We start from the raw sequence: 11,217 nt of genomic DNA, 5'->3' as shown, positions 1-11,217 counted from the left end.
CTGGGGGGATCTTTGATGGATTAAGGTATCCCCTCAGCTGCCCCTCACATGAGTCTCCCGTGGATGGGGCATTCCCAGGGTTGGGAGTTCCATAACCAGTTTGTGTAAGGGAGGATGGGTTCACTGCCCCTGAGCAGAGGTTACAACACACCCAAACTTCCTCCCCCCACCTCGCTTTGGGGGGAATCTGTGGAAACCTGCTCCCAGCAAATGGGTCTGGGGGCTACAGCCTCCCCCACCCCAAAGCAAGCCAGAGATGATTCTGAGCAGGGCTGCTGGGTTTGACTCACATTCTTTTCCTTGTTTACTTGTTTGATTCAGGTGATTGAAGAATGGGTTTTCCCCTTATCTCATCTCAGCACTTTGACTTTCAGTCCAAAGTCCCAGCCAGATATCTTCAGGGAGGTGGCTTTGGTCATAGCTTCTTTATACAGTTTTTGTTAAAATGAGCAAAACCTTTTATCAATGTTTGAGGCAGAACTGTTTTGGTCTCTGACAACCTGTAGAGAAGGAAATTTGTTCAACTGTTGTGTACTAGAGTATTTCCAAAAGCCACACAACATGCTAAAAGATTTCCTTTATTTCTTAAGGCTTGGGATAAACTCCCTCAAGAGAAGGGGCAGAACATTTTTCTTTTTTTTAGTACATTCAACACTCAGTCTTTGCAAACAAGGAGGGCAAACCACTGAGTATAAGATCACCTATGCACAAATAAAGGAATAAACTTTTTTGATCAATGGAAAAGTGATGTTGTTTCAGTCTGTACAGGTGAGGGTTCACATAGGTTTTCCTTAGATATTACATGACACGAAATGGATTAGATGTCAAAGGTTACTGCCTTTATGATAATAATAACCTGAAACCCTGGGCACTATCACAGCCAAAAAAAATATGACCGAGTACATGCTCAAAGGTGACAAGGACAAAAAGATATCCTGCTGAACTCTTCACTGGAAATTGTGGGACTAGAATAGAGAATAAAAACGACACTGACTTCCAAATAATTCCCATCTCCATAGCTACAGCCAGCTCCCCTGTCCTTTGCTTAAAACACACATGACACAATTCAGAGAAACAAAAGGTTCCAGAAACATCTGTTATGAACAAATACTTTGCATTTTTCTTTTGTTTATCTCTTATGGCACTGCATTGTGCACTAGAATTGTGTTAGACAAGAAATACAGCAAATATGTTGGCCTGCAATTCAAAATGTCGGGGTCATGTTCCATCACTTTGAAGCCAGTCAGGTAAGCTAAAAACCTCTGGGAGAGTTACTGCTATAAAAGCCAACAGAAGTTTCTTCATTTATTTAAATTCATTGTTTTACTCTTCATAGTTCAGCAGGATCCTCATTAATATAATTGTTGGCAACTGAATAGCAGGAGTAAAATAATTAATTAATATAACTATTTAACATATTCAGCTTTTTGCTGTGACACTGAGGGCCCAAGTCTGCTCTCAGGCTCTCTGAGAAAATCCCACAGATTTTGGTAGCATTCTATTGACTTTATATTCTTGCTAATAATAAAAATTTTTAGTTTGCAGTTTGCTCACCTGAAGTATTTACTTCTTTTTCTGATGAATTTTTGACCATTTTGAACAGCTTCCTTAGTTAAGCTTGCTCAAATCAGTGAGATTCACTCTGAATATAAATAATGAATCATGCTTACAGAATATTCATGTAATAATTCCTTCTTTTCAGGTAATTTATGTGAGTAATCCTGGTAAAATAAATTCGTCCCCTGCAAGCCTGTAAGTCAATGCATCTGCCTCCATTCTGACTAGGTCCTTTACAATCTTTGGTTTTCTAAAATGAGATTGGGATAAAGAAACTCCTCCTACACACCCTGCAGTGCATAAAGGAAACAGGTACTATTTTTGCTGACTATAAAGTTAGCAAAAACTTGTCCCCCAAGCCTTACAATTGAGCTCTCTCTATCTGGTGTTCCTTGCATCTGTTCCACACTGCCTTTTTTTTTTTTTTTTTCTCTCCCTGAAAAAAAGAAAATCTTCTATCTCTTCTCACTTGCCCTAGGAAGAAGCATTGTACCAAGGCTACCCATCCAAAATTGAAAGTTGAGTGAGAGCTGGGTGTTAGGCAGTTTTGTGGACTCCAGCCCTTCCCCTCTGACAGAAACAGTGTAAAGCCCTTGCTTTCGTGCAGGGAAGGCAGCTGTGGTTCCTGGTCCATACAATTAATTTCCTAAGGGTTTGTGTAGGTGGCATAGGTGTGCATACAACCATGAGGAAGAAATGGATCCTTCATGCTGGAATATCACTCCACATTTCCTAAAATCACTGCAGCAGCTGTCAGGGAGTTATGTCAAATATCAGGGTTTGCTTAATAATAAAAACTAAAACAGTTGATTGTATTGTGGGGAGGTAGAAAAAGAATGTTTTACCCCAAGGTTAAAGAAATTTCAGTATCCATGAAGGGTAAGCTTAGTTCAGTGTTGAAAAAGTTGTTAGAGAGAAATATAATTAGTGAATGTCTTAACACAGTGAAAAGGTTGAATCTTCATTACATTTAGAAATCTGTTTTGCTTCACATTTAAAATCTAGGCCATGATCTAAGATAAATCTAAGCTCTCAATAGCAGATTGAGATGTGTGGATAGGTTTTCCTCGGATTCATTCTTCCTTGGAAGAATGAATCCGAGGAAAACCTATCCACACATCTCCTGCAAAGCATGTCCTTCTTTGTATACACTGATTGTATCTTTGACAAAAAAGCAGGACAAAACCTCATCCACACCAGCAAAATCAAATTCTCTGGTGCCATCTCCCCAACTCCTGTATTTCATTAGCATTCAGGAATGATTTGCAAGTTAATTGTGTTTGGAAATCACCTTATACAGAAAAGCGTTCTTGAGTGTACCCCTCAAATCAATCTCTTTGAATGCACCTGAGAGAGGCAATAATCTTTGGAGATGGCCAAGAATTTGAATTGCTTGTATCTATGTTTTTCTTAGCTTCTGGTGTAAGACTTGAAAATAATCCAATTACATTTCTTCAGGAAACAGCACGGCATTATTTGGTGTCCTGCATGTGTGTGCATGTGTCTGTGTACATCTGTGTGTTTGTACTCTCTAGAAAGCCAAAGCAAACACCTCAAAGGAACAGAAGACAGTGTAAAGCAAAGAAGCATATTTCTTGTCAGAAGCATACAGATTAGGCACATTGAAATGAAGTAATATTTATTATAGCCTGACCCCCTGCAAAAACAAAGGTTCCATCATTGCTGCTTGATGGTGAGCGCTTTGTTTTCTGCAAATGCACCCATGGTGTTGAAGGACAGCTGGTCAAGGTGAGAAAGGTGAAATATCTATTTTGAGTTAATACTCACTGCCTTTCACTAACAAAAGTAAGTTTGTTTCCACAGGATAGCCATTATTGATATTTTAATCCTTTCAAAGATCCATGCAGGTTTGCTTTACATATTGTTCCCAGGAACTTCAGTCTCAAAATAATTCACAAATATGAAAGAAAAAAGAAAGAAAGAAGAATCACATCAGGTTCCTTTCAAACATTTGACAACATCCTTGCCCTGCAGACTTTCTCAATGCCTTTTCTTTTCCCCAAAGAGATATCATAAAACAAGACATGGATGAAGCAGGATTGTCTCTAGTGTCAGAGAGATCTTGTTTTATAGCTTGTGATCAAACCTGTTGTTTGATAAAAATAGCAAAGGGGGGAAAATTACTAATAAAGACCCACCTCCCCACCCCGGAATTTTGCCCTGGCAGTAGCAGACATCACATGCACAAAAGAACATTTTTCTTTTAGGTGTTATCTATGTACTTTCGGTTGATTATAGATGTGATCACTCAGTTGTAACAAATAACACACTCCTAATTACTCTAAGAAAGCACAGAACATTTTAATGTATAGAAACAGTCATGGTAGTGTTCATCTTGTCCCACTGGGGGAAAAGGAAGCAGGGTCAGGCTCTTTTCTAAGATTATTAATATTACTAGGAGGGGAGAGATTATTTCCTAAAAAGACACTTGTCAGGCATATCCTTGGAGGCTTCACACCATTTTTTTGAAAGCAGTGGTTGGTGGGACCTTCACACATCAGGCAGAGGCCATCTGTTAGTTAGCACCTGAGGTTTGCCAGCCCAGCTGGCCCTGCCCAGCCAGAACTCCACAGATGGCAGAGGGGAGGTGCTCCGGTGTCACTGGTGGTCACAGGTGCCATCTGCCCCATAACTTGGGGTAACATCTCTTTGGCTGGAGACAGGCGTGTGTGCAGTTGCTTCCTTTCACACACTTTGCCACGGTGGGAATTTTAGTCTGGATGCAGTAACCAGGATGTGGGAACCAGATCTCCTCTCCGCCAGGCCTGGAATTAGTGCCATCCTGAAACAAATTTCTCCCTTGTGTGTTTATCTTGATTTCCCACTGTGGTAGCTTATTTTACAGCAAGTTCCTGCTGGGGCCTTGACAGTGTTTGAGACAAGCAACTGTGTGCTTTACAAGTGCTGCACTTCAGGCTAACTGGTTTACTTTTTCGTAAGTACTTAATCTACTGCAAAAAAAGAGCAAAGTATCCATTTCTGATGTGGAAGGTGTGTTTGATATATTCTTTTGTGTCCCTATACTTCTTTTGCCTTTGTCTCCTGATCAAATCTTAAGGATCTTTAGAATGAATTGTCCAGATTTTCTTTTTGATAGCACCAGTGGTAATACAGAGAAACTGTGTTTCTCCTGGAGCCTCAACACTAGGAGTGGCACGATCCCTGCCTTCTGACCCTGCTCCTTGCACTATGAGGAGCTTCCTGTGACAAAAACTTCCTGTCAGGAAACATTTCATACAATGGATCTCCATTTGTCTACTGGGCATGGCACCAGGAAAAATATAAACCAGGAAAATATTCCTAATGAGAAACCCAGAACTCTTCTAGTTTCACCTGAGCTGAAATTCTGCTAGCCAAAAGGGGATGGATAGGTAGGCAGATACATAGATAGATAAAGCCCACAGTATTCCTTAAATTTTGTATCTGCAATCTTCACTAGCACACCAGAAAGTAAACCACAAGACATAGCCCACATATTTCTCACAAGACATAGCTCTTTTATTTCCACTTAGTATTTTCTGTAGTTTTAGTCATCAAAGACTAGAGTCATGTAGAGAAGACAAAAAATGTGAACGACATTTAAATTTCATGAGACAAAGAGCAAAAATGCCTTCAAAAGTACGTGAAAGGAAACAAAGAAAACAGTCTATGATGGTACAAATGATTATAAACTGCTCTTGAAATTCCAAGATGTTAACTAAGTCTGTGATTAGACATTATGTGTTGATCATGATGCCCCATGCCTTGAAAAAAGTCCTCATATAAAGACTGCTCAGAATGAGGCCTGAAGCAAATTAACTTCCATGTCAAAAGCAGTTATCCTGTCTAGTCTCAACTTGTATTACATAAAGAATACAAAGTGCACTACACAGAAAACCCAAGGCAGAAGTTCCTAAAACTGCAGGACTGGTCTCACATTTGCTACAGCACCCAAGCTCAATAATGACACACTGAGCATGCAGGGAGAGAAATCCTTCAGGAAAAAGATATCATACTTCAATACTTTGCAGAAACTAGTTCTATAAAGTAAAAGTTCTTTCACACACACAAAAATGTCACAAGAAAATGTGTTGTGAGGGAGAGAGGTCAGAGCTTCCATTACCAATTTCTTCCCTTTAAAAGCATTGATAAACAGATTGGACAGAAACAAAACAAACAAACAAAACCAAAAAAAACCCCAACCAAATAAAACCAAAAACCCACCACCAACAACAACAATAACAAAAAAAAACCAAACCGACCAACCAAACAAAAATAAACCGACCAAAAAAACCCCAACTAAACAACCCAAGCCAGAAAATCCAGCTCAGGTTGTGAAATACTGTCAGCTTAGCACGGATTTTTACAACCATAGTGCACACTGCTTTCTGGAATTCACTGATGGTGAAACTGGTTTTATAACCAGTTTCACCATCAGTGGCATTCAAAATTACAGGAATCACGATTCCCTTGTTCCTTTTCCTGTTCTAGTCAAATAATTTATATGGGCTTGACAAGGCTGATCCTAACTGGGTGGTGAAGCTTATTAAAATGTAATAGCAGCTCACTTTTATTAAAAACCCCCAGTATAGCCCAGGTTGGATGCCTTGTCTCTTACAGCAGCAATAAGCAGAGTAAAAGACAGCACCAATTTACCCCTGGTTACTCTGTTAGCCTCTCATTTCCAGTTCTGGGTACAGATCTGAAGTGAATTGCCTTTCCTGCAAGCCCCTGCAGATCTGCCTCCTGAAGAACCCATCCATTTTCTTCTGGAATGAAGGTGAATTCCTTGTGCTTGTATTGGCTTTGAGCAGCATCTCAAATCTTCCACATGATGCATTGAAATGGAGATGCCAATTTAATTTGTTTGTTCCTCTGCTGGAAGAGTTCTACCTGCTTTCCTCATGTCACTTAATAGCCTGCAGAGTGTCCATGTGTCAGTGTAAGTGATCCAAACTTGGGTCTAGACAGTAACATACTTGAGGTATCCAGAATACTGCAATTTTTCATGTTTTTTATACCTATGTAAATAAATCCACTACCCTGTTCTTAGAAATTTTACATCTTGATACTTCCTAAGCCAACAAAAAAGAAGATTTAGTATTGAGCTACCTCTGCTGGAAGGGCACTCTGTTTTGTCCAGATCACAAGGGTAAAGACTTTTTCTTGCTGCGTAGTAGTCAAAGCATAACAATTTAATAGCCTTGATTTTAGTCCACCATGAATAAGCTTTGATTGAAGCAGTAAAGAGAACTTTACTGTTCTCTTTATCTTTGTGTGGTGTCTTTAAATTAATTTCTTATCTTTCTGCATCCCCTTGACAAAATCACTTCATCTCTCCGTGCCTCAGCTTCCTCTCTATAAAAGGATGAATGACAGTCTTTACCTGTCTCAAACTGAAATAATATCTCAACAATATTACCAATAAATAATAAAGGAAATTATTGCTGAATTAGACCTAATCTTTAATTAGACCTAATCTTTCCGTTGGTTATTTTTTGTGGGTTCGTGTGTGTGTGTGTGTGTGTGTGTGTGTCTGTATTTGTTGTTTTGTTTGGGTTTAGTTTTTTTAAGTACTCACACCTTCAAAAATCATTTGAAGAAGAAGGAGTTTGAAACTATCAAAATAGGTTTCAATGTGAATACAGAGAAGCTCACCCCAAGCTCATTCACCCCGTGTAACTTTAGTCTGCCTATGTGTAAATGGACAAGGCACAACCCTTACTGAGACATTTGCTTGGCCTATGTGGATGCTTGTTGATCAAATATCACCCCTATTTCTCTAACCAAGACACCTGAAAGCTACCAGCATAAAACCAGACTACATGAATTGTGTTACAAAACAAAACAGTTCAAAGCAGCCTCAAGACTCACAAGACAACCCCAGGAGCTCCAGCCCATGGCACCTGCCCGGGCCCAGCCAAACAGTGCTGCAACAGCCTTGTGCAATGAGAGTGTTTCCTTTCAGCAGAAAGGGGGTCCCTAACTGAAATATTAGTTACTCTATCAAACCAACATTGAAGGAGTAGATCTCTTCTGCAGCTGGCACTTCCAGGCCTCACTGAACATCCACTCTAAGTGGAGAACCTGTGCTGACAAACAGGTAGAAGTTCAGAGCTGGCCGACAGTTCAGAATAGAAGAGATAGTTTCTTGCTGAGAAACACTACGTATCATGTTCTCACAAAGACATAAACTTATCATGACTTTTAAAATTCACTCCCTCCCATCACTTCCTGGTGTAGTATATGATGTAGATAATTCATGCTTTGGAGATTGTATAAAAGTTATGAGATCCAACCATGCCTCTGACCCCCATGGCCAGAAGCTGGGCTTTTCATTTCCAAAAGATTTCCTGGACTCAGATAAAATCATGACCATTAACGAGTGAATAAGTCTTTCCTGGGTGATCAGCGACCATTTCCCAAGAATGTCCAGAACATTCACCGAACAACACCTGGGAGAGATCACATCAAAAAGCAGGCTGAGTCCTGGCTACAGCTGAAAGGAAGACCATTTCGAAGACCATTTCGAGGAGCTCAGACAGCCATCCAAACCTATGGACTAACTTTTGTACGGGACTGAATCTGTATAGTTCCCGTTGTACATGTGTAGGGACTTACAGAAATCTTAGGTCATTTCTGTTCTAGGTGGAATAAACTGTATAAAAACTGGGTACCTGGAGCAGTTGGTGTGAAACTCTGGGGAGACGCTGACACTACGTCAGTTTGACCCAGGTTCACCCAGGTTGACGCTGTCTTGGCTGTGGTGGTTTTATAATATTCTATTTTTGGTGGTCGATCTAATAAATTTATAAAATTTTTTTATAAATTTGGCTGCCGAATTGTTCATTAATAACACTGGCTTTTTCCTCACAGATATTGATGTTACTGCTGTTTACTCCCAAAGCTTGTACCCTGTCTTACAAAGGTGCCACAAGTCACACCGCAAACAATGCTGCAAATACATCTTTCCATTTTCAGCAACTGGGTGTCATCGGTGAATAGGTGGGAATTTTATTTCTTCCCGAAACTTCATGTCAAAACCCCCACAACCCCAAGAAATGAAACATTTAAAAGGTGTTGAAAGAATCCATGCATCACAGAACAACAAAATTCTAGAATCTTACTGGGCAATCAGCCTCAGATGTCTTTTACCTGTGACTTCAGCAAATACTAAGAATTTAATCTTTAGGCATTCACATAACTACTGATCACACCTTTGAAACCTCTGGCATTAAGGGGATGTGTAAGAAAGGAAGACAGACAAGGTGAGCCACACAACTGTTTTCTGCGATCCGATCCCCAAACCCTCAAATAACTTACATAATTTCCTCAATCTGACTTTCACTCCAGTGCAAGTACATTTTCCAGGAAAATTCATGTTCCCATTAAAAACCACATTACAGAAGAAGAAATAAACATCCTCAGCAATTGATACCTTTTGCATCACTGTAACTCAGTTCAGCTGTCTCAGTGCTCAAACTCCTTAAGCTGCATTACAATAGTCAAATGTATGAGTGGAGGTTTGGAGTGGGCAGTTTCTAACAGAGACAAGAAGAGTCATGGATCTCATAGAGGAATATCCTTATGTATTCATGTATTGCCAGGGGGAAAAAAAAAAAAAAAAAGAAGAGAAATATTCTTTCAACCGTGTACTTTACAAGTTTAACTGCAAATGAACACTAGAGGGAGGCAGTATTTAAACCAGACCCTAGGTCCAGAGCTGAGTAACCACAGGGGAAATGGAGAAGCCCCAGTTCTTCCTCTCACCAGTCTCAGAGAACACACAGTGTAACTTATGCCTGTTATTCTCTCTGATGTACAGCCTCCAAGCTGTAAACTCAGCTATACAGATGTTGTCTGAGTCCACTTATATAGTCCTGAGTTACAGATCCTTACTAAACTGTATGTTTTGTAAAGCTGCTTAAAAAGAAATCCAGATACAACTCTTTTTTATTCCTTATTCCCATAATTTATCATTTTGAGGTTGTAAAAAAGGCTTAATATTGTAACTAAAATGTGTTTCAGACAATAAAGTTAGTTTTCCTTAGCTGAACTCCAATATAATTTTTTTTCTTTATATTCAGGTGCATCTTAAACATAAATGAGTTTTGCATAATCTCAAATAGTCATAAAATTACACATACAAAATCTTTTAGATAGTGAGTATAATCTACGTTGCTCTTTCCAAACAATATTTTCTTAAAGTACTTTTGTAATTCATGGAGCAGAAATGCACAAGACTTCTGCGGGTCCAATCTAGTCCAGGTGCCAAATTTTCCTTGACATGAAAGGTATTTACATGTCTAACTACTTTGATAGACTTTGTTCTTCTTCATTTAAAAACCATTTGTGTGAGATCAAACTATTTTTGCTGCCAACAAACTTGGACACATAAATTTGCTGCCCACAAACTTCAGAAGTTTGCAGAAGTGCAAGCTTCTGCAGACTCACTGAAAAATCTTGACATCTGAAATATTATACACAGGAGGATTATAATTTAGTATGATTACAAATACACTGAAACTTTGGATTTGGGAAACACTCCCAACCACAGTACATTTGTCAGCCCGTGTCTCTTAGAGCTTCAATTCCTTCTGTTCTGTGTCATGTAAGCACTCCTAGGAGTTCTGGGACTGATAGTATATGAGGCATGGATCTTTTCTGAGGTTTATCAGCAAAATTTGTACCCTGGAGGACAGCCAACCTGTGCCTCAGGTGTACCAGATTATGAGGCCTGAGGCTGTGATAATGACTGATTGACATAATCATGGCCATGTTTGGCTTATGGTTTCATCTCTCACCTAGTTTTTCTTTCCTTTCTAAATAACATCTGTCCTTTTATTTCTTAACTGGAGCTTAATAAATATGCATACCTCATCAAATTTCAAAAGCCAAATCTTATTGTTGAGGCTAATACTGATCACATTCCCTTTTTCTCTGAGCTAGCTTATCAGGACCCTTTATTCCCTTTTAATAGCCCCATACCTCCTTTGGAGAGGTTAAGGAGCCCAATTTACTTTGAATCCTTCTTTAAAATGGAATAACCCTATATTCAGCTGATGTGGAGCGAGAAGGAAATCCCATTTCCTGACCATTACCACCTTTACAGTTGATTTCAGTTGTTGTAACACTAAAGTTAAATATATACAAAATGCCCAAACAGCAAAACGTCATAAACTGCACATAATGCCCACAAAGTACTCACAGTAATTTATTGCGTCTTATTAGCTTTCTGTTATATCCCTACCTCATGCCAAAGGTTAAAGGAAATCCCTAGCATGGGAGAGGATTTGTAGCCCAGTGATGTAGAGGGGCAGACTGTAAGAATTTATGTAAAACGTAAGCTTCATTTAGCTTTAGACACAGGATATGAAGAGGTTCCCCAGTGCATGCATCTCACTTGCAGTCTCAGCAGCAAGGTCTCTCCTGCTGGGACACTGCACAGCAGCCAAGAAAAGATTCGTGGAAGATAAAAAGTTAGGAATTCAGTTTCTTCTCCTGTACTGGATGAGACAACAGTGATGTAACCCTTGCAGTTCGCTGTAGTCTCTTCAATAAAATAATATGCTAATATCACATAAATGTAACCAAAGTGGCTGAGTTCTCAAGTTGTTCTCAAACTGCATCCCATAAGAGAAAAACCCCACAATTCTTCAC

The sequence above is a fragment of the Serinus canaria genome, chromosome Z (genome assembly GCF_022539315.1).
Source record: "Serinus canaria isolate serCan28SL12 chromosome Z, serCan2020, whole genome shotgun sequence".
Classification (NCBI taxonomy): Eukaryota; Metazoa; Chordata; class Aves; order Passeriformes; family Fringillidae; genus Serinus; species Serinus canaria.
Note: the sequence above shows the minus strand (reverse complement) of the source record.